Raw genomic sequence first — 25202 nt, forward strand, 5'->3', positions numbered from 1 at the left:
GTTCTAATAATATTCAGCTTTCTGGTTCCCTTGGGAACAAAATTTTGAAATACAAATAGTGTAAAGGACCCCTAAATATGGCCATGACCTTTATTGAATAATTTAAGATGCGTTGATGTTCCTTCCACTTGGAGATGAATTTTCCCTTTTCTTGAATCGTTTTATGATGACACCTATCATGGGTGCTGTTTAAGTGATCCAGATGCTACGTGCTGCTGGATGAGAAGAGGGAGAGTAAATCTAAGTTACAGGCAAGGATTCATGGAGAAGGTGACAATGAAACTGGGCCAGGTTAATTATTGATGTCCAGAGAGCATTGACAGGAATAAGAACACCTTTATTAAGTCAATATGTGTTTAATGTACTTAATGGGTTCAGATAAAAGATTCAGCTTCAAAAAAATGAATTTCTTTTTCAAAGTAATTTGAGTATATGGTTGAACGCAGAAAATCCATATTGCTTCTTGATTGATTAATATATTTTTTAAAGATTTTATTTATTTGTTTGAGAGTTAGAGTTACAGACAGTGAGAAAGACAGACGAGAGAAAGGTCTTCCTTCTGTTGGTTCACTCCCCAAATGGCCCGCAACTGCCAGAGCTGTGCCGATCCGAAGCCAGGAGCCAGGTGCTTCTTATTGGTCTCCCATGCGGGTGCAGGGGCCCAAGCACTTGGACCGTCTTCTGCTTTCCCAGGCCACAGCTGAGAGTTGGACTGGAAGAGGAGCAACCGGGACTAGAACCAGAACCCATATGGGATGCTGGCGCCGCAGGTGGAGGATTAACCCAGTGTGCCACGGCGCCGGCCTATGATTAATATTTTTAAAAATCATACCCTCTTTGACCCTACCTCCTGATATTGTGATAAGATGAAGCAACTTCTAGAATAGTGTTATTCTATTATCTAATTCATGATAGAATATTTCAATTGTATTTAGCCAAGATTATATATTGTATCTTTATTTGTAGTTGAGTGACATAAATTCCAGCAAGAGAGTTGTTTTAAAAGTTTCATGATCTCTTGGAAAAATAATTGGTCATTAAACACGAACGTTATTTATTCACCAGAGACCAAAGAATCAATGTGGTCACTCAGTAAAATATGCCGTTAGACTTAAAAATGACTCAAATGGCTTTTTAAGGTAATGAAACAATCCCAAATGCAATAAGAGCACACTTTAAAACAGAAAAAGTTATCATGGCATTTAGAAGCGAGTAGAAAAAAGTAATATATAACCTATCTGTAGTTGGTTACAGCAAGACCTCTGGCATTTTGTGTACTGAGGGACTTGTTCATGGAGTCCTGCTAAGTACAGAAGCGTTGCTGACTACTTATGAAACATTAAAGAAATAATGGTTCATACTTGGCATCAATTCTGAATTAATCTCTTGAGGACCTGTGTTGTATATAGCACTACCAGCCTAATTTGTTGACCCACACAGATGAGAGGGCATTGTAGAAATTTGTGACCAGAACTTTTCTAAATGGTTCCAAGATATTGCAAGACTTGTAATATACCTTCCTGTGTCAAGACCGTCTTTTTTGTCATTAATTATACATATGTTCTTTTTTAAAAATTTTATTTGTTACACAGGTTTCATGTATTTCATATATATAGTTTAGGAACACAGTGATATGTTCTGTAGTCTGTAGTTGTTCTCTGTTGTATCTTTTTCTGGCTTAGGAATTAAGGTGATGCAAGGCTTCATAGAAGGAGTTTGGGAGGATTCCCTCCCTTTCGATTGTTTTGAGCAGATTGAGAAGAATTGGAATTAATTCTTTAAATGTCTGGTAGAATTCAGCAGTGAAGTCATTTAGTCCTGGGCTTTTCTTTGTTGGGAGGGTCTTTATTACTGATTCAGTTTCCGTCTTGGTTAGTGGTCAGTTTATATTTCCTGTATCTTCGTGACTCGATTTTGGTAGATTGTATGTGTCTAGGAATCTGTCCATTTCTAGAAGGTGTCCCAGTTTGTTGGCACATAGATCTTTTTAGTAATTCTTGATGATTCCTTTTTATGTCTGTGGTATCTGTTGTTACATTTCCTTTTTTATCTCTGACTTTATTGATTTGGGTCTTCTCCCACTTTTTTTTTTTGGTTAGTTCTTGCCAATACTGTATCAATTTTGTCTATTTTTTCAAAAAAACAACTCTTCATTTCACTGATCTTTTGAATTTTTTCCATTTCGCTTTGTATTTTATTTATTTAGTTAAATTTTTTCTCTAATTTTAATTATTTCTTTCCTCCTACTAATTTTGGGTTTGGTTTGTTGTTTTTCTAGGTCATTGAGATGCCTTGATACCTCATTTATTTGGTGCCCTTTCAATTTCTTCATATAGGCACTGATTGCTATAAACTTCCCTCTAAATACTGCTTTTGCTTTATCCCATAAGGTTTTTTTTTTTCTTTCTTTTTACAGGCAGAGTTAGATAGTGAAAGAGAGACAGAGAGAAAGGTCTTCCTTTTTCCATTGTTCACCCCCCAAATGGCTGCTTCGGCTGGTGCGCTGTGCTGCTCCTAAGCCAAGAGCCAGGTGCTTCCTCCTGGTCTCCCCTGTGGGTGCAGGGCCCAAGCACTTGTTTCATTCTCCACTGCCTTCCTGGGCCACAGCAGAGAGCTGAACTGGAAGAGGAGCAACTGGGACAGAACTGGCGCCCCCACCAGAACTAGAACCCAGAGTACTGGTGCTGCAGGCAGAGGATTAGCCTAGTGAGCCGTGGTGCTGGCCTATCCCATAAGTTTTGTTATGATGTATTGTCACCTATTTGTTTCCAGAAATTTTTCGATTTCTCTTGATATTTTCTATGACCCACTATTCATTCAGGAACATTTTCTTCAGTTTCCATGTGATTGCATATGATCTAGAGATTCTTGAGTTGTTGATTTAGAGCTTCATTCCATTGCGGTCAGAGAAGATGCATGGTATGATTTTGATTTTTTTGAATTTGCTGAGACTTGCTTTATGGCTTAGCATATGTCTATCCTAGCAGAAGTTCCATGCACTCATGAGAAGAATGTGCATTCTATAACTGTGGGGTGAAAAGTTCTGTAGTTATCAGTTAGGTCCATTTGGTCCATTGTGTCTTTTAGCTCTGTTGTTTCTTTGTTGATTTTCTGTCTAGTTGATCTGTCCATTGCTGAAAGTGGGGTGTTGAAGTCCCCCATTACTATTGTGTGGGAGTCTATGTCTCTCATTAGCTCCATTAACATTTATTTTAAATAGCCATGAATCCTATAATTAGGTGCATATACATTTATTGTAGTTAATTTATTGAATTGATCCCTTAATCATTATATAGTGCCCTTTTTCATCTCTCTTAACAGTTTTTGAATTAAAATCTATTTTGTCTGATATTAGGATGGCTATACTAGCTCTGTTTCGGTTTCTGTTAGCACATACATCCTTTCACTTTCAGTCTGCATGTGTCTTTTCTGATCATTTTATTAGGAGTTCTGTGTGCCTCCTGTACTTGGAGGTCCTATCTTTCTCCAAATAAGAAAGATTTCTGTAATTATTTCACTGAATAAAATTTCTAATTTATTTTCCCTTTCCACACCTTCAGGAACTTCTAAGATGTGTTATGTTCAGTCATTTGATAATATCCCGTAAATCTTGAACATTATTTTCTGAAAATAGATCTACCATATGACTCAGCCATCCGACTTCTGGGAATTTACCCAAAAGAAATGAAATCTGCATTTGAAAGAGTTATTTATAACCCCTATGTTTATTGTAGCTCAATTCACAATAGCTAAGATATGGAATCAACCCAGACGTCCATCAACTGATGATTGGATAAAGAAAATGTGGTATATATATATTATGGAGTACTACTCAGCCACAAAAAAGAATAAAATAATGTCTTTTGCAACAAAATAGATGCAACTGGAAACTATTATGCTTAGTGAAATAAGCTGGTCCCCAAAACACAAGTATCATATGTTTTCTCTGATATGTAATAGTTAATATAGATACAAAAAACATATAGGGATCAAAAGAACAGCTTGTGATTTGATTGTTGTTTTTAGCACTTGTTTATATTCCTGTTTAGTGTGGTGTTTTTCAAAAGAATTTTAAAAATTTATTTTAAAGGCAGAGTTACAGAGAGGGAGGAGAGACAGAAATAGAGATCTTTCATCCACTGGTTCACTCCCCAGATAACTGTAATGACTCAGCCTGGGCCAGGCTGAAACTGGGATCCAGCAGCTTCTTCTAGGTCTCCCATATGGGTGGTAGGGACCCAGGAACATAGGCCATTTCCTTGCAGGTAGCTGGATAGGATGTAGAGCAGCCAAGACTGGAATCGATGCCCATATGAGATGTCAGCAATGTAGGCAGTTGCTTAACTCCTTGAGCCATAGCACTGCCCACCCATAATTGTGGTATTTCTATTCTTTACTTGTTGATTATTATTGTTAGTAGTGAATTAAGACTATGCTTTTGCAAAAATTAAAAAAAAGGAAGGAATGAATGAGGGGATTGAGGGAGGGAGGGGAGTATGGTTATGTTCTTAGAATTGTACCTATGAAATACATGAAATCTGTTCTTTTTCTATTAATAAAATTTTTTTAAATGTAAAAATGTGAAATATTTTATATACTCAAAAATATTTAAAATTGAATATAAGAAAGATATATAATGAGTAAAAACAACCACAAGCATACTTCTAGTGTATGTTGAATTTGAATGCATCATGTATTCCAAACCTCATTTTCCACTGTGGTGGACAGGAATCTTGCTGGTCAAGCTGATTTCCAGTTTCAAGCTGTATCTTCTGCATAAACTTAGTCAACTTCAAGTCTCCTCTCCTGCTCCTCTTCCCTGGGATGATCTAGGCTTTTGGTGCTTCCTGTCTTCTTGAAATTGGAGGGAGGGGCCTGGTTTCAGCTCCTATCTGCTGTGTTCTCTGTTGGAATAACTGACCCTCTGTCCTCTCAGTGTTGGCTAATTGCTGTGATTTCTCTGAGAAGCTGGTGAGTATCCCCTCATTCCTCATACCCTTTAAGGGGTAATTTCATATCTACCTAACTTCTATGCCTCACTGGACAAGAAAGTCTTTTTGGATTCTGCCCACATCCCATAGGATTCTGGGAAGGGTGGCAAGGTGGACATGACTCTCAAGACAGTTAGCAGCCTGCATCTGCCCTGTCCTTTTATACCCCAAAGTGATGTCTTCATATTGGCAAGCATTGTGCTACCAAAGTGCCTCTTGTCCAGAACTCCAGACAAGAAATGGAGCTTTTCTGACTTAATCTTCTCAGTAAATTGGGAGGACCTATGGACTCCATTTCTTTGAGTTCTAAGCTTTCAGGGGATGAAGGAAGGAGTCAGGTGCAACAGTTACATGTAGCTTCCATCTCTCAATCCTCTCTCTCTTAGCTATGAGTATTTCTCCCACTACATTCATGTACATTCAAGGTTCTGGATGACTGAATTTACATGAGCATATTTCTTCCTCCCACATGCTGTGGTTCATAATCTAAACTAGTAGTTTTCAAAGTGTATTAATATGAATGATCCATGTATTAATAGAAATGATATATATATATATATGTTTTCATATTAGCCCCAGAACATTTAATTTATCCCTAGTAATTGCAATGTACTCTACCTTATTTCATTAGAAAAAAAAAACAAAACAAAACAGTGCTGGTCTGGACTACTTAGTAACTTGGTTTTATGACTAACTGAGGGCCTTGACTAGCAGTTTATAAAGAATTGCTATGCAAGAACGTGACTCTGAGTCTCTCCTTGTTCCTGATAAACAAAGCCAGGTTTTCTGAAACTTCGTAGATATCTCGCTTTCTTCGGTGGCTGGGTCTTGCAAATGGAAAGAGCTTTTACTTTCAGAATGATATCTGTGTTACATGCTTAAAAATCTATTCAAAAACCCATTTGATTTTCTGTTGTTGTTATTCTATATTGCAATCTCCATCTTCAACAATGACTGTCTTCTGGGTATATGAGCACAGAACAGTAAGAAAAATGAGGGCACGAATCTACAGATTTTATCCTGCTACATATAAATCAGGACTGAGCACCACAGAATTTTAAAGTACCACAGAAACTAAGATTGATTTTTCTAGTCACGTGGTTCATAGAGGACACTAATTTTCAGAGGGATTATCTGACTTTTTCAAGGTCAAAGAGCTTGTTGGAGCCCAGACTTGAACCCTTGGCTCCTGGCTCTCATATCACCTTTCTTTCCATTTAACACAAGGCGGCCTCAACTTAAAATAGAAAATTGGTTAATGAAAGTACATATTACATAGTAGCATGAGTTGGGGCTAACTTGCACTATGTGCTTAAAAATTGCTAGCTCTTTTTTTCTTCCTGACCTTAATGTGTGCATGAGGTTGAGGTATTTATTATGTCAGATGCAGCTCCTAATTTTCCAAATTCACTCTTTATTTTTCCCTTCTTCAATCTTAGAGTACTGAGGGAAGAATAGGAAATATTGCCTGTAATTTTGTGGAGTCACTGTGAAGCTGTAGTGTCAAGGAGTCTGACCATTTATGTAGTGTAAGACAAAATCTTGGAGATTAAACTGATCATCACTTTGCTGTTTGGCTGGTTCCCTCAGTAGTATAGTACCATCCTTTATTAGAACTCTTTAGAGAGTGCCTGTTTCATATACTGACATAAAGATATCTGGACAGCTCTGATGATCTATCCCAGAAATGAACAAAAAGAGGCTTCTTTTAAAGATACATATCTAAGAAAAAGCACTTACCCCTTTTCTAATGTGATTTGTCAATACGTGTCAAGGATTTTTGAAAGGCATGTCAGTGTTTACCTCACAATTATGTCTTGTAGCACAATACAATATGGATGCAATGAAATAAAAGTAGAAATAGGATGATCAAGTAGATTATGGTACTTGTACAAAATATATTATTATGTAACTGTGAAATATAATACCTATGATCAGTGTCTTTGAATATGGGGCATGTTTATATTTTTTCTCATCAATTGTCATGTTAATGCTTGCATTTTAAAGGTTTTACAATAGACATGCAAAATTGCATTCTTAGTATGAGATTACCTATGTAAAAACAATTACATAGAAAAATATTAGGAAAAGAGATCAAGATATAAGAATGCTACCTTTGGGAGATGTACTTATAGTGTTTGGATTTTTTTCTCCTTTCTGTTTTGAATCTTAGCTTTCTTTAATACCTTACAACATTCAAAAAATAAATAATTTAAAAGAAGTAAAGGTATGTAATATTTGTTTAAAATGTGGAAATCAGGGAAAATATAAGATTTTAAACTTTTTAGATTGTGTTTGATTACAATGGTACAAGGAGCTCTGTTAGTCGTGGCATCAGTAGACGTTTTCAGATGTGGTATCCTGTGGTGTATTATCAGTGAATTTCAGCTACTTCTAGTAATGTAAATAATGAAAAAGTGATTGAAAAGAAAAAAAATGCCACTCTTTAAACAACACATGGAATTACTTAGTATTTTTGAGTGGGGTGTTTGTTCATCTCCTGCTGTTATTTATAATTTTGAACTGTTTTTATTTGATATAAAATAGAGGAACAGTTGAAGAGAGAAGAAGAAATGAATAGCTCTTCTGCCTTCCCTCTGAGGAAGTTACCTGCAATCAATCCTGCTAGAAGGAGCAGTGGATACAAATGGGTCTGCTTTCTTGAATTCACTGGCTGTACCCACAGTCCACACCACGGTGGCTGAAGCAATCTTCCTTTCAAACTATTGATTTCCTATGGAATTGTCATTTGAAATGATGTATCTACGGTTGGGTTGGGACCTGGAGGAAGGATGGTTGCATTGCTGGCATGAATCTTGATGGGCTTTGTCCTCCACACAAAGGACAAAAGGAAAGGAAAGAAATTGTTAGAGTTGGGAGAAAGATTAAGGAAAATAGTTTAATCATCTTCCAATTTTACAGACCAATTTCCAACACTTTGGACAAGGTTATTTATGAACCCATCATTTCACAGTAGTTGAATTTTTTGATTGTTCCTAAAGTCTAAGTAGTCAGACTTATGGTTATGTACTTTGCGAGGGAAAGCAGAAAGTTTTACTTGGTTGACCAGAGCTTTCACTGGTCATAATTTCCTATTTCCTTAGGAGGTCTGAGGATTGATCCTGGGGTCACAGTGTTAACAAGTCTTGCTTCCTAGTCAGATTTCCTAGAGTCCCTGTAGCCTTCCATTTAATAAGGGCTCAATTCCTGATTCTTTCATTACATCCTAAAATATGGGGTCTTACTCTCTTCTTCATCTTCACTCTTCTGTTTTCTTTCTTTATGAAAGTGAAAATTACATTTAGCATAAATCTTCTTTTTCTATAATATATTATTGCTTTTTTTTTTTTTTTTTTGACAGGCAGAGTTAGACAGTGAGAGAGAAAGACAGAGAGAAAGGTCTTCCTTCCGTTGGTTCACCCCCGAAATGGCTACTCTGGCCGGAACTATGTCGAAGCTAGGAGCCAGGTGTTCCTCTTGGTCTCCACATGGGTGCAGGTGCCCAAGCACTTGGGCCATCCTCCACTGCCTTCCCCGGCCACAGCAGAGAGCTGAACTGGAAGAGGAGCAACTAGGACAGAACTGGCGCCCCAACCGGGACTAGAACCTGGAGTGCTGGCGCCGCAGGTGGAGGATTAGCCTAGTGAGCCGCGGCGCTGGCCATGTTATTGCTTTTTTTTCTCTGCCACACTTTGAGGCCAGTTATTCCAACATTTCTTTTCTTCTCCTGTCATTTTTTTTCCCTTTTATTTTCTATTTTTTAAAATATTTTATTTATCTGAAATCAGAGTTACAGAAAGGCAGAGATAGAGAGAGAAAGAGAGAGCGAGAGAAAGAGAGAGAGAAAGAGAGAGAGGAGGTCCTCCGTCTGTTGGTTCACTCCCTGGATGGCTGCAATGGCCAGAGCTGCACAGAACCGAAGCCAGGAGCCAGGAGCTACTTTTGGGTTGCCCACACAGGTGCTGGGGCAAAGCTCTTGGGCCACCTTCTGCTTTCCCAGGATATAGCAGAGAGCTGGATTGTAAGTGGAGCAGCCAGGACTCCAGTCAGCACCCGTATGCAGGCATTGGCTTTACCTGCTACTCCACAGTGCCGGCCCCTATTCTCTGTATTTTACTTAGGAATCAACATAACTTCATTGGTTGGGGCCTACTAATCTCAGTGCCTATTTGCTTGACATGGCTCCCTTTTCTGTCATTCGAGATGGGCACAAATGTATGAATATATTCTGTTGTTTTCTTAGTTTTTGTTTGTTTGTTTGTTTTTAAAATTTATTATTTATTTGAGAGGTAGAGTTGTAGACAGTGAGAGGGGGAAACGAAGAGAAAGGTCTTCCATCCTTTGGTTCACTCCCCAAATGGCTGCAACGGCCGGGGCTGGGCCAATCCGAAGCCAGGAGCCAGGAGCTTCTTCCCGGTCTTCCATGTGGGTGCAGGGGCCCAAGGACTTGGGCCATCTTCCACTGCCTTCCCAGGCCACAGCAGAGAGCTGGACTCAAGAGGAGCAGTCAGGACTAGAACTGGCGCCCACATAGGATGCTGGTGCTGCAGGCGGAGGTTTAACCTACTGCACCACAGCGCCAGCACCTGTTTTCTTAGTTTTTAAGAATAGTCCATGATGCAAAATGTGTGCATAAGATCATGTATGCTCATATATTTAAGTATATGAAATGTAAACACATTTTTTTTAAAAGATTGATTTATTTATTTGAAAGAGTTACACAGAGAGAGGAGAGGGAGAGAAAGAGAGAGAGAGAGAGAGAGAGAGAAGGAGAGAGAGATCTTCCATCTGCTGGTTCACTCTCCAATTTGCTGCAACGGCCAGAGCTGCACCCATCTGAAGCCAGGAGCCAGGAACCTCTTTCAGGTCTCCCATGACATGCGGTGCAAGGGCCCAAGGACTTGGGCCATCTTCAAATGGTTTCCCAGACCATAGCAGAGAGCTGGATTGGAAGTGGGGCAGCCGGGACTAGAACCGGCACCCATATGGGATGCCGGTGCTTCTGGCCAGGGCATTAATCTGTTGCACCACAGCGCTGGCCCCAGTGCAAACACATTAAATTCATATAGAAGTTAATAAAAGTTAATATAACTGTCATAGGTGAATGCAGTATTCATAAATAAATTTTATAACAACAAAACTTGGCTTTATTATGTCTGCATTTTTAAACTATTTTCTGCAGAAAATTTTCTCTAAAATTCATTCTTTATACCTCAATAAATGAAAGTAAACCACTTATAGGTGATGAGACACGATCAGTGTATACTCTAAAACAGATACTCTTGGGATTTTTTTAGACAACTGGTGATTGTCTTCTTAGGCTAGATGACTATTATCACACTTCATATTGTTATGTCTCCTCTTTGTCTACAGTCAGCCTAATTTTTGGACTGTCTTTAATATGTACGTTTTTATTTTCAAGTTTTATGTTTTTATTTCCATATGAGTTAGAAAAGTCACATCAAAATTTCACAGCGGGACAGGCGTTTGCTGCAGAGGATGAGATGGTTAGGATACCAAATTCCATGCCAGAGCACCTAGGTGCAAATCCTTGCTCTGCTTCTGATTCAACTTCCTGCTCATTTATCCCCTGGAGGCAGAAAATGATGGTTTAAATACTTGACTCCCTGCTCTCCACATAGGAGACCCAGAATACAACCCAGGCTCTTGACTTCAGCTTGGTCCAATCCGGGCTCTGGTGGGCATTAGGGTGGAAGATATCTCTCTCCTCTTTTATATAAATAATTAAACAAACAGCTGAATTCTGTCCTAAGTAGGCATAAGTAGTCACTGGGTGATATTTAAAAATTAAGAATTTTAATGTTCTATTGACTTCCATTTTTGCTTCCTTGAGGTCTTTAATAAAATCTTACTTTCATGATTCTTGTTAAGATGAGTATAAGGTGAAATTGAATATTAAAACATACACTTGGAGTAATGATTTTTCTAGTTCTGCCAGTCAATTGAATTTCTGAAACACTGGAAAAACAGGAGTCTTCTTTTGGCAAATGCTTGATGATACCTTGTCATCATAAGAGTGTCTTAGCGTTGAATAAATAAAACCACATTTTCAAACAAGACTTATTCTCCCAATGTGGGCATTAGCATGCACTAGGATTCAGGAAATCATTTTAGATTCTAGTCAGTAAAATCTTAATTAATCAGAGATCTATATATTAGGAGCAAAAATCAAATAGATTTCCATGTACTCTGAAATAATAAAATAAAACCACCTAATATTTTCAAAACATTCTTCAAGAACAAATGACAATTTTTTAAATTAAATATTTTCTAGGAAACCCTGAGGCAGCCAAGGTTCCCTCCTTAGTTCCTGGTATAGCATTAAGTGAGTTTTGTTTTAACAGTATTTTCAAAGGAGAATTCTTCCCTTTTTTGGCACAGTTGTCCTGTTTGAATCCTTTAAATTATCTTACAAATAAAATTCTGATTAGACATACTTACAAAAATATGTCTGAATTGCATTTTCTGCATAAATAGAAAGTCTTTTATTTTAGTCTTTTTCATGCATGTGCATTATTAATGGAAAATGAATGTCATTTGAAAAACCTTTTCACCTACATTGCAGTTATTTTGAAAAAGCAAGTAGATTTTATCTGGTGTTGAGTAAAATAAGCCAAGTTTTGTTGGTGGATATTTGTATCAAATATGTGCCATTTCTCACTCATCTTTGTTTAGACGAAAATGCATTTCTGACATTTATATATCTTGTTTACCAGTCATTGCTATTTATATTAGTAAGCAATGCTATTTCCTATTCCTCTTTGGTATGAACACTTCAAAAGTATAATTTTCAGCTCAGCCACCTGTTTATACATTCTGTAATGTGGCAAACAAAAATCGTTTCTAGAACTATTCTAAGGGAGAGAGGTGCTAGTGTAAGTGAGATGTTTGGCATTCTATCCTAAAAGCAGATTTAAATGAGATTTTCTTAAACTGGCTTACAGAAATTCCTGAGAATGCCTCTTGCTTGGCAGTGTAATTGAGATGCTGGTGAGTATGAATGGAGTAGTAGGGCCATTATTGATAACTCTTGGCCCTAAGCCCCTAACTTATAAATATTGAAAATGTGTTAACATGTATTGATGTTTGGTCATGAACTCTGGGACAATGAGATACATAAAGAAGGTGGTGAATACATAATAAATGAGAGAACAAAGATTCTGCTGTTATATTGATGATGTAGTCTCCTATGGAATTTTTTTCACTTGGAAGATATATTTTACTGCCACGTTTATGGAAAGGAGATATGGAATCTTCTATTGTATAGGTTTGCCAAACTAAAAATTTACAAAATAAATTTCATAGTAAGCTTCTCAGAAAATTTGATAAACGAAGGATTCTGGAGATAAAAACTTGGTCTAATTATCTATATATATTGTTTTCCAGCTTAACACCAGAAACCTATTTTGGACATTGATTTCAATGTGCTGTTAGGTGAATATAACTTCGGTGAGTTATCAAAAACAGGATAAAGCCCTCTAGTTAAATGTTTTGATTTGTATACGTCAATGAAAGTTGCATGAGAAGAACCATTTATCTTGAGAAGATGAAATCTTTGAAGTTGTATACTGTGTTTTTAAAAAGGGCTTATCTTTCCTTGAATTAGGAGCAATCTGAAAGCATAATGGAGGTAGACTTCTTTGTTAGCAAAATAGTTAAAGATACATCTTAGCCAATGAAAACACTTGCATTTATTTCTTATACTTTTTTTTTTAAGGTGGGCTGATGGAAAAACAATTATATCAAGATTTTGATTATGGAATAAAGTTTTTACCAATGTTTTGTCTTCTTATCCTTGAAAAGAGTTCTCTGAGTGTGAGTTTTTAACAATATGGGTAATCAGAAATTTGGAAAAGAAAAGAAAAGGCTAGTCTTGCAGTATGTCAAGAAAGGGCATGAGCAAGCATTAGATACAAAGAACACACACACAAAATCCCCCAAATGGGATGAACACCCAGCTTGTCACAAAAATGCTTAATGATGGAATAAAGATAACTTTGTCGGTTTCTCATATGTTGAATATTCATCGTATAGTCAATACAGCTGTATCTCAGAATGCCATTCCGTTTTTTTTTTTTTTCTTAACATAAAGCAAATTATTCTACTGGTTTATTCTTAGGAATTATACTGTGTACCTTACATGCCAAAGTGAGCTAGTGTAAGACAGCACTTTAAATGGTTATTTTGCTATTCTGAGTAATTTTGTTCTTACTGTGTGGACAGATTTATGATAGACAGGTTACATAATTTTTTTTTGCAAGAGATTATATGAAAGTGAGCATTTTTGTAGTTTATACTTAGGGCATTCTGACTGATACTTGCTCAGTGTTAAATAAAACTGCTATTTTTAAAGCATATATGAGGCTATATCTTTAGATATGGACATTGTTCCTGCTCATTTAATAGTATAGAGTTTATCTTAAACATTTCTCTAGTGGATATATATATCTATAACTGTAGATAATGCAGTCTATAACAGTATTCTTTAAGACTCCACAGCATATATGGTTCAAATTTTACAGAAACATAGAAATAACATTACTAATACCTACTCACTTTGTAATTCTATATCCCTAATGGCTTTAAAGCTTTTTAAGGTAGTTCTTGAAAATAAAACTTTAAATTTCTGTTTCCTTATCTACTCATCCATCTGTGGATGGTCTCATATCTGAGTAGAGGTGGGCCTGAGTTGCAGCTCACCTATATTAGGACTTCAGGTTCCCCCACTTGCTTAGGTCCCCTCCAAAGTCTAGTGAGTATCCTCAGGGTCATCCTTAAGCCCGGGGTCCTGGGGCCAGGGGTCACCAGCATCTGTACCTCTGCCCAAGTCCTTGGTGAAAACGTGACCCCAGTGGCTCTCACTGTTTCCCAGACCATATCTTTCATTCTAAAGGAGAAGGATCTGAACAAATGCTACTTCCTCCCTGTTGGAACAGAGGACCCTATGTGCCTTGGTTTGTGGTCATTTGTGTTCTGTCTCAGCAGGGCCAGCTCACAAAAGGTGGGGAGGATCTGGACAAGTTCCTAGGGTGAGGCATATTTTGTGAGATGAAGGTGTGGAGTTTTTTTTAGGAGCTTGTCCAAAAAAGCATCATAAAACTGTGGTTTTTATAGTAATCACAATACATTAAAAATATTCAATTTCCTGTGTGCTAAAGCTGGGGAAAAACTCAGTTATTATAACAACAACAACAACAAAATGAATTGACTGACCATGCTAGAGAGAAGACTGAGTTCTCTTTTTTATTCAAAAAGATATTCAAGCCATTGCATAAATGAGCAATCAAAAAGAATGAACAAAAATTATAGGATAAAAGGTCTTCAGAGGACATTATAGAAATGATTAATTAATAACCAAAATGATATGATATTTTCCTGGATTTTATGTTCCTTGTATTTGTCAGTTTTTTTTTTTTTTTTTTTTACAGGCAGAGTGGACAGGGAGAGAGAGAGACAGAGAAAAAGGTCTTCCTTTTGCCGTTGGTTCACCCTCCAATGGCTGCTGCGGCCGGCCCACCGCGCTGATCCGAAGGCAGGAGCCAGGTGCTTCTCCTGGTCTCCCATGGGGTGCAGGGCCCAAGCACTTGGGCCATCCTCCACTGTACTCCCGGGCCATAGCAGAGAGCTGGCCTGGAAGAGGGCCAACCGGGACAGAATCCAGCGCCACAACGAGGACTAGAACCCGGTGTGCCAGCGCCACTAGGTGGAGGATTAGTCTATTGAGCCGCTGCACCGGCCTGTACTTGTCAGTTTTATAAACTGTAGTTTATTGTTAATCCTTTCATCATCCTAAATAAATATTTTTATAAAATCTATTTTATATTCAAAATTATTAATTTTTAAAAAAATAGGAAACAGGCTACATAAAACCCAGTTCCCCCTCTGCCTGTCATATACTAGCCTTTCAGCACACTTTTATTTCATTCTCCTCTGGATCAATTAAACTTTCATTGACTGGGTAACTAATGATGATTCTACCTACCAATCAATATTTGTCACATACAAGTATGTAGTCACTATCAAGTATTTTTTCATTTGCTTACCATGCCATTTGTAGTGGTTTGAATGATGGTACTTAAAAGACATTCATATTCATATCCTAAGCTTTAGAATTTTTGAATTTGATCTTATTTGGAAAAAAGGTCTTTTGAATCTCTAATTCAATTGAGGATCTTGAAATAAGGAGATTATTCTCCATTTCCCAGATGGGTCCTAAATACACTGACAAGAGACAGACAAAAGAATAAGAGATGATGTGGCTGAGACTGGAGTGGTGCCTGCCCAGCTCAAAGAATGCACCTCCAGCAGAGCCTGAAGAGGAAGTGCAGCCTTGATGCACACTCGTTTCTGACTTCGGCCTCCAGAACTGTGAGAAAATAATTTCTGTATTGCTATTATTTATTTGTGTATTTATTAATTCATTTTCATTTTATTTTATTTAAAAAGCAGAGAGTCAGAGAGAGATCTTCCGTCCACTTATTCACTCCATAGACATCCACAAGAGCGGAAGCCAGGAACCCAGAACTCCATCCAGATGGCAGGGACTGAAACTCTTGAGCCATCACCTGCTGCTTCCCAGGATCTATTAGTAGAAACCTGGATCAGAAGCCGAGGAGCTGGGACTTGCTTCCATGCTTATGATTTGCAATGCAGGTGTCCCAAGCAGTATCTTAAACACTTTGCCAAATGCCCAACCTCAATTTCTGCTGTTTCTGATTGCTGATAATTTATTACAGGAAACGAATACAAATCTCATTTTATCACAAACATTTTTGTAATGTTATCATCACTGCATATTTTATTGTAGCAAGAGCAAATGACTAGAAATTGGGTAAAGGTGCTAGAAATAAGGACTAAGATGGAAATAGGTAATTATAAATATTTTGAAACTCTTCTACTCCACAAACAGGCAAAGTATTTTTAGCCATATGAACCACCACCTAATATTCATCTTTTCCTTATATATAAGTCTCAAAAGCCCATCATCACAGTAGGTAATTATAACTTTTTTCATTTGTTCTAGGTGCAATCTATTAATGCTGCTGTTTACCAAATTTATTTAAAAGTCTTGCTCATTTTTTTAAACAATATGTTTTTAAAAATATTTCAGTGAAGTCACTTAAGGGTGATTTTTTTCCTTACTAGTTTAAATTTTAATGTAAGCAATGATATAAATAATCACAGATATTTTCCTGGAGTGTAAGTTTTCTTCATTAAATAGTGATCACCTAGAAATTACAATGATGAAACTTAAAAAGAAACCATCACACATTTAAAGACCTCTTATGACATATGATGTATAGAAAGATGATTGCAACTTTATCTGAGAAAGTAATTCAACTCTTTATGGTTAACAATGGCTCCCCATTTTGGTGTTTTCCTATACTGAAGCCTCATATATCATATTTGGAAGGTATGGCCGTTTTTCTTAAAAACTAATGAGGAACTTGTGAAGTACATCCATTGAAAATCAGATTCATTGTTCTTCATAAGAATAGATATTATGGTCAATGTTATATTTTAAAAATCAGATTGAGAAGGACTGCCTTCTAAATCTTGTTTTGTGTTAGAGGACATTTTTTTTTAAAGAGCAACTGGGTGGATTTTATCAATATTGGCCCTGATTCTGCTGGTAGCCTCTGTATTAGCAAGACAGGTGGCAGAAAAGGGGTTCTTTTCTTTTAGATTAATATCCTGTTTTACCCATCCCAGGTGATCTTCTATATCTAATTTTATTTGTAAAAACATAATTGGCTTCTCATGCTCTCAACATAAGTGTAAGGGGTTTAACATTCATAAAGTCTTTTCAGTTAAATGATTCCAATTCCTGCTACTGCCCACCCTGCCCATCCTCTTACTAAGCCCATAATTATTTTACATTTTAATTATTTTGAATTATTAAACCATAATATTCCAAATCGCTGTGCAGTTTTGTGAGTATGAGTACAGGGAGGGTTCTACGGGAGATGAAAGCAGGTGTAATTTGTCTGAAAAACAGTGGGTGAGTTCTTTTTTGTGTGCACTGAGAAACCTCTTAGAAGAACTTGGAGGGGAAAGGAGGGATGAAGTCAGCACACCAACCAGAGCAGGGCAGCCCTGCGTCAGCTCTGCATGTTGTTCATCGCTCCTCCAGCTCCCAGTTGAGCTCATGTCTGATTCTTACGGAGACTAACTTGGGGAAGACACTAGCAGGAAAAAAAAAAGGAGGGGGGGAAGAAACCAGTAACCCATGTATTAGCAAACTTTTTGCTACTTCAACTAAAAGACCTAAGTTCTTAGGAAGGAAAAGGTTTATTTCAGCTTACAGTTTGAAGGTTCATGGTTCAGAATCAGGCAGCCTTGGTCTAGTGGAGGTTGGCCACGGTGGAGCAGGTGCCGAGGAATATCACATGGTGGGCCAGTAAGCAGAGAGAAAAGGTAAGTTGAACTCAGCTTAACTAGCCCCCGCCCCCATGAGAACTACCTACCAAGTGCAAGTGCAGTGACCTGCAGACCTCCCACCTGACCCATCCACAGATGCCACAATTAGATCAAATCTCCACCCTTAATCCATCAACCCTTAACGTTAAGACTTCAGAGTTTAAACATATGCATAAGTCTGGGATGCCAACTTCTGTTCAACCTACAGTAAGCAGTTTCCCTAAAAGTCTATGTAAAACATCAGGATCACAGCTGCTCTGTGAATGGGACAAAACAGAAGTCCCTGCAGATTTGATTGTATCAGGGGCTACACTGGTAGCCTCCAGAGAACTGTGGTTTCCTATCACTGGATGGCACTCTGAGTTTGTTGGCACCAAGGAAGTGCCAGTGGGAGCATATTTTTTCATAAGTCCACCTGTATCTGGTTGTGCATTCTTATGGATATCTGACAGAGGTAGAATTGGTAGGAATTGGACATTCTAATTTAATAGATGCTTGAAAGATTCCAGAAAATTGGAACGATTGTTTTAGTTTATTTTCTCTCTTTTAAAGGCTTTAGAAATTCCATAGCCTTTCAAAATTCGAGTATCTCTGCTAACCCACACATATTCCCCTTTACCTCTGAAGACAGTAGCCTCAGAAGGTCAGTAGAAGATCAGTTCCAACCATGTCTTCTTTTGGAACAAGTCCCCAGGGACTCTTCCTCAGTCACAGGTTTTGCTTTGTTTTATTTTCTCTTTGTTTTCTGCAGCACATGCTGCTTCTTTCAAAAGAAGCCTAGAGAATCTCACACAAGCTCTGTAGAGATTTGGCCATCGTGTCTTCTACGCTACTTGTGTGTTCTGTGTTGCTTTTGTCCCTGAAGTTGTACATTTAATGTAGACTACTTCCCTATTAAGAGTTTCTCATTCCTGCCAATGTTCTAAGTGCTTAACATTTCTGGCACAGATTAGGAACTTAATATATCGGTGAATGAATGAATGAATGCACTGACTATTGTTTTAAGTCCAGGGCTATTTCACCCAACATTACCAACATTAGAAAATAGACATTTCCCTCCCTCAATACCCATTGTCTGCTTTAGCTCTTATTCCCCTTCTCAGATATTTGAACATGATTTTCCCTTCCAATAGTCAATTCTATTCTGGAACTAGTTTTTTCTTCCTTCCTTTTCTCTCCTTTCCAAGTTTAATTGTTTGGTGTCCAATGTAATAGAGTCTTGCTTGGTGAGTTAATCTCTGATATACTTATTAACGCTGCTAATTATTTGCTAGAAGTAGCAAAAGTGCATTCCTTCAGTTATTATTTGTGTGTTATCAAATACAAATTTCCCTAGAAATAAAGGCTTTTAACTCAAAAACCAGACTCTGTTATGGCAGCATTTTGGTCCTTATGGGAGGCCTGCAGGTCAGATTTTTGATGAGGCATTATTTTTGTGTGTCTGCTCAAATCATACCTCCTGATTTCCCATAGTGTCAGTCCAATACTTCCTCCAAACTCCAAGAGAGGAGAGGGACAGCTGTTCCATTTTGTCTCCTAACTCACTTCAAGGCCCATCTACACATGAAAACCTTGACATTTATCCTGGACCATCACTGAGAAGGGTGAGGACAGCAGTAACAGTTCCAGAGAAGTCAATCCTAAGCAGTCTTCAGGAAAAATCTGCTTTTTTTTTGGAAAGTTCCTTCTCATTTTGCCTTATCCTAAGCCACAAACAAAAATCAAACTTATGTGAGCAAAGTAGCTTTGTCTATAAAAACCATGTAAACTGTGGTCTACTGGTGTCCTGAGAACTCAGCATTTTGCACCGCAAGATGTCGTTGATCCAGGAAACTCCAGAGGCCTAAAACAGTTACTGCATCTGTTAAATAAAAAGTCCAGTTAACAAGCTTCTTAGGAAGCTTTATGTTTCTCTGAATGCAGGCTGTGAGGACCGGAGACCAGGTCTTGACTGAGACAGATCCAAGTCAGGGCTTTTGTCTGCCTCTCAGTCCATTTCTCCTTCCTTTCATCATTCATCTTCTTCCTAACGCCCAGCGTAAGTGGCTCTTGTTGTAGCTGAGAGTGCAAAATTGACTGAGATGCTCTTGGATGTCCTTAGAGCTTACTTCCCTGGCAAAGGAAAGAAAATGGCTTATTTTTGAGTATTTACTACATAGACACTTGGTTGTGGGCACAGGAAAATATGGAACCATAATGAAGACCAAATCATACAACAAGGGCTATTGTATATTGATGTGAAAAAAATTATGTATAAAGCAAGTAATAACTGCATTTTCTCTGCTACAGGTGGGAAGGGGTACTAAGATTTGAGAGTGTTCTTTTTCTCAAGTTCTGAGCAGGGAACTACAAAGTGTTGAGTGCTTAAGACGGGATAATAATAGTATTGGTATGATTCCTGGTATTGCTGGGTATGCTGTGTAGTGGGAAACATGGATATGTGGGTAAGAATAATATAGGGTGAAAATGTTGCATGTTACGAGAAATACAAGGTGCATGTCAATATTTATTTCTTAAATTTTATAAAAGATTTATTTATTTTATTTGAAAGGCAGAGTTAGAGAGAGAGGGAGGGACTGAGAGATCTTCCATCTCTAAATGGCTGTAATGGCCAGGGCTGGGCCACACTGAAGCCGGGAGGCAAGAGCTTCTTCTGAGTCTCCCACGTGGGTGCAGAGGCCCAAGCACTTGGGTCATCTTTAGCTGCTTTCCCAAATACATGAGCAGGAAGCTGGGTCAGAGTGGAGTAGCTAGGAATCGAACTGGTGCCCATATGTGATGCTGGCCTTACAGGCGGCAACTTTACTCACTACACCACAGCGCAGTCCTTGCATGTGAATATTTCAAAAGTGCACCCCATCTAGGCCTGATCGGTCTGAATTTTCCCAGCAGAAGTGGCATTGAAGCCAAGAAGTCAAAAATAAAGAGACATTGGGCCGGCGCCGCGGCTCACTAGGCTAATCCTCCGCCTAGCGGCGCCGGCACACCGGGTTCTAGTCCCGGTCGGGGCGCCGGATTCTGTCCCGGTTGCCCCTCTTCCAGGCCAGCCCTCTGCTGTGGCCAGGAAGTGCAGTGGAGGATGGCCCAGGTGCTTGGGCCCTGCACCCCATAGGAGACCAGGAAAAGCACCTGGCTCCTGGCTCCTGCCATCGGATCAGCGCGGTGCGCCGGCCGCAGTGCGCCAGCCGCGGCGGCCATTGGAGGGTGAACCAACGGCAAAGGAAGACCTTTCTCTCTGTCTCTCTCTCTCACTGTCCACTCTGCCTGTCAAAAAAAAAAAAAAAAAAAAAAAAAAAAGAGACATTAACTCAGTGAAGATGGGAGTTGGCTGGAGATGGACTGGAATAACCGGTAGGGGCAGCAGCAAGTGGAAAGGTCCCAAATTAAGAGGAAATAATTTTCTAGGAAAGAGAGAAATCCAGGATCAGTGAAACAGTCCTCATGCCATGTGTTTCCTGTGGCCATTTCAGTTGTAAGCACTCAAGGTTATTCTTCCTTAGAGCACACATTGATTACCAATGAGTACATTTTCTACACCTGGACATCTAGGAAACAATTTTGATCCCTTTTTATTTACTAAGGAAGGGGCAGAATACTAATGGCCAGACATACTGGTTGTTTATTTTCTTCACCCCAGACGATTGACTGGGAGTGGGATGTTACCTCCGGGAGGCAATACCACGCTTTCACATGACCGACTGTCTGTGAGTCAGGAAAAGCAGGGGCCTCCTGCCGCCTGCGTTGTGACCGTTGTCACCTGGAGCAGAAGACATGCATTGTACTCAGAAGCTTTATGTGACTTGTTCTAAACAATTACTAACAGGCATCAACTTCTGGGCTTCCGCAAATTTTATTTTCTATATATATTTTACATTTCATTTATAATAAAGTTTATATATAGCACCTCAAGATCCTACCTTCATGTTTGTGATTAAAAAAAAATTCTAGCACACTGTACAAATATACTCAAAAACTAAAAGGAAAAGAATTACATGGGAAATGATTGCAATCAACTTAGGCCTAGTCACTGCAAACTGGAGATGAAAAATTGTCCTGTTTCTGTTGTCCTGCATGGAAATGTCTTGCTCACTTCTCAAACAGCTAATACTTAATATTCAAGGGTATTTCAAAAAGTTTGTGTAGAAATGGAATTAAAAGATGTTTTTGGGTTGGCGTGCAGTAACAGGTAAGACCATCACCTTCTATATGGGCATCCCTTATGGGCTCCACTTCTGATCCAATTCCTTACTGAAGGCTTGGGAAAGCAGTGGCTTGGGCCCCCCCACCCATGTGGGAGACCTGGGTGAAGCTTCTGGGTCCTAGTTTTGGCCTGGTTTAGCCCTGGCCACTGAGATCATCTAGAGAGTGAACTAGCAGATAGAAGATCTCTTTCTCTCTCTCTCTTTCTCCCTCTCTCTCTGTCACTCTGATTTCAAAACAAATAAATCTTTTTTTTTAAGCTGTTTACTTTGGTACAAAAAGTGTTGAGATCCATGCACATGAGGACTCTTGAAGAAATTATGGAAAATGTGTAAAACACATAAAAAACTATGTATTTCAATTTTTTTGAACCAAAATAAACATCTTTTAATTCTATTTTTACACAAACTTTCTGAAGTATCCCCAATTAAGTCAAACAATATTAAAGTAATTACAAAGATCCATAGTGCATATATTCTAATAATATAGTGTAATTATTAGTAAGTGTAATGCTTGTATCATTATAATATTAACAGCCAACAGTTGAGTTGTTACTATATAAAATAGTGTGCTAGGTGTTTCTTTGTTTTATTTATTTTAATCTGCATAGCATTCTTAATAATCAGGCATTCTTTCTCTATGTTACTATTAAAGAAATGAAGACAGGGCCAGAGTCGTGGTGTAGTTGGTTAAGCTACTGCCTGCAATGCAAGCTGTGGGGAACAACTGAGACTAGACTAAATTACTGGAACTAAGACTGATTCTATGCATCTGCTCTCCCACAATATGGCGCTGAGAGACAGCAAACAACTTCTACACAGCTGATTCATCTTGACTAATAGAAGCTGCAGGAGCTGATCCTGCTCCTGATTGGAGGAGAGCAGCGTGCTCGGCGTGTGGGCAGCAGAACATGGATTGGTGGAAGAGGACTATAAAGGAGGAGAGAGACAGCATGCACCGGGGAACATCTGAGCAACATCTGAGCAGCCCCTGAGAGAGCCGGCCGGCGGTGTGCCGCTCCTCCGCAGAAGCGGGGAAAGCGGTGGGGGTGCCGCCCCTCCGCGGAGGCAGGGGGGCCAGCAGCAAACCCGGGAAGGGCCGGGCAAAGAGAACAGCACAGGGTCCGGTGTCGTTCCTCCGCGAATGGGGGAGTGACAGCAAGCATCTCATTTGGGCTCTGGTTCAAATACCAGATGCTCCACTTTATATCCAGATCCTGCTAAATAGCCTGGGAAAGCAGCAGAAGATGGCAATTCTTGGGCCCCTGTACCCATGTGGGAGATCTGGGTGAAGCTCCTGGCTCTTGGTTTTGGCATGGCCCAGCCCATTTGGGGAGTGAACCAGTAAATGGAAGATTCTGTCTGTCTCTGTCTCTGTCTCTGTCTCTCTGTCTCTGTCTCTCTGTCTATTTCTGTAACTCTGACTTTCAAGTAAATAAATCTTTAAAAAGCGAGAGAGAGAAAGAAATGGAGGCATAGAAAGGTTATGTCCATTGCCAGGTTCACAGAACTGACTTGTGAGGAGGAACACTTTGAATCTAGGATGGCTGAATACAAAGCTCACTTGTGTCCCAGATAGACCATAGCTAAAGAGAATGGCAAAGTAAGAGATTGGCAACAAGATTCTACAAGCTGTGTGCTCACAAAATCAGTGGAGCATGACATTAGTTTAAAAGATACATTTTTTTTTGGTAGGATGGCCTATCTTCTTATAGGTCTTTTCAAGGTATTTATTAGGTTAAAATTAACTTGCAGTCCTTGTGGATGCTAATAAGCTGCCCTGTTTACCTTTAAGCTGAACTTTACAAATGGTATTGTACCTTTCTAACCTTGACATTTATTAGGGTTTTCAAAGCACAGTTCACTCTTTGAGAAAAAAGAGTAAATGTACTGCTAGTTAGAGTGCCATGGGGGAAAAAAAAGAATCAATGCTCTGTATGCTAGGTGTTTGGATCTTTATGACAAACTGAGCACTCTTGCATTATTTTATTCTATTCGTATAGCTCTGCAAGAGAGGTAGGGTGAGTGGTGTTGTCTCCGTTTTTGCTGATTCAGGCCCAGTGAGGGAGGGATGAGACAGAACTCGAAAGTGCAACTCTAATGAACTTAGATGCTGCTGCTTCTCTAAAATTCAGAAAAAGTATAGGCCAAAGACATTTCATAGGAGATAATGGGTAAAGAGGTCACGTGAGCTCCCCATGGCATAAGCTAGAATGAGACACTGCTGCTTGGTCTGTTCAACATCACTGATTATAACTGAAAACATCCAGTGGAGAGAACAGGGCCATCAAAGAAGGAGGTACTTTTCTCTGAAGGGAGGAGAGAACTTCCACTTTGACTAAGACCCTGTCTGAATAAGATCGAAGTCAGCGAACTCAAAAGGCTTCCATAGCCTTGGCAACTCATGACAAGAGCCTAGGGAGATTTCTGACGCCATAAACAAGAGTGTCAAATTGTTAAGTCAACAACAGGAGTCACTGTGTACTTACTCCTCATGTGGGATCTCTGTCCTTAGTGTGTTGTCCAATGTGAAGTAATGCTATAACTAGTACTGAAACAGTATTTTACACTTTATGTTTCTGTGTGGGTGCAAACTGATGAAATATTCACTTAATATATACTGAATCGATCTTCTGTATATAAAGATAATTGCAAATGAATCTTGATGTGAATGGAATGGGAGAGGGAGCGGGAGATGGGAGGGGTGCGAGTGGGAGGGAAGTTATGGGGGGGGGAGCCATTGTAATCCATAAACTGTACTTTGGAAATTTATATTTACTAAATAAAAGTTAAAAAAAAATAACTGAAAACATCACCCTCAATAGTGAGATTCCTGTTGGTGCCATATCTATGGCACATGGCTTTTGCTGTCTCCTATGTCAGTGGAAATGTAGATTCGCAGACTTCAGCACTCTCCTTTATGCTACATGGACACGTCCACTGCATTCAAAGGACAGATGTTCAGAGCATTGCTTTACAGGTCTTCGGGAAAACTTGGAGTGTCTTCATTTTTTTTTAAATATAAGAAATTTGTTGACATTCATAGCAAGGGTTTCAAAAGAAGTCATACTTTCAGCAAATAAAGCTACAGTAAAAAAAAAAAAAAACAAACTAGAACTCATTGTAATTAGAACTTAGAAAACTCCATTTCACAAACTTATCAGCATACTCAATGTTTTGGCTAAAACTTTTATCCAAAGAGTGTATGCTGTGTTTTAGAACATTCAGTTCTTGGCCAAAATTTGCCATGATTGGAAGAAACAAGAATGAAGCAGGTGGCAAAATTATTGAGTTGAAACTGTAGATTTTGGTAGATAATGGGCAAGAATTGGAAGTAAAGACGTATTAAAGAAGGTCTTAGTAATTGTGCCAAGAAACAGTGCCAGCCAAAAACAATGATCCATAAATGTTAAGGGTGCATGCAGTCCTTTGAGAACAAGTCAGGTAAAATCTTAGAAAGCCAAGAAATTAATGTAGTTCAGCCCACATTTGTGAATTTTATAATATCTTATTGATTCAAATCGTATTAACAATGATTTTACAATGATTATACAATACGGGAACTTTTTGG

General features: G+C 38.8%; 1 long non-coding RNA gene across 1 annotated transcript in view; it reads left to right on the forward strand.

The window, feature by feature from the left end:
• Positions 1-15380, forward strand: part of LOC127492771 (uncharacterized) — an 85110-nt gene extending 69730 nt beyond the window's left edge. Inside the window, exons 2-3 of the long non-coding RNA XR_011381950.1 lie at positions 12399-12461; positions 15218-15380. This is a non-coding gene — a long non-coding RNA (uncharacterized lncRNA). The remainder of the gene's footprint in view (positions 1-12398; positions 12462-15217) is intronic.
• Positions 15381-25202: the final 9822 nt, after the last annotated feature.

The sequence above is a fragment of the Oryctolagus cuniculus genome, chromosome 14 (assembly GCF_964237555.1).
Source record: "Oryctolagus cuniculus chromosome 14, mOryCun1.1, whole genome shotgun sequence".
Classification (NCBI taxonomy): Eukaryota; Metazoa; Chordata; class Mammalia; order Lagomorpha; family Leporidae; genus Oryctolagus; species Oryctolagus cuniculus.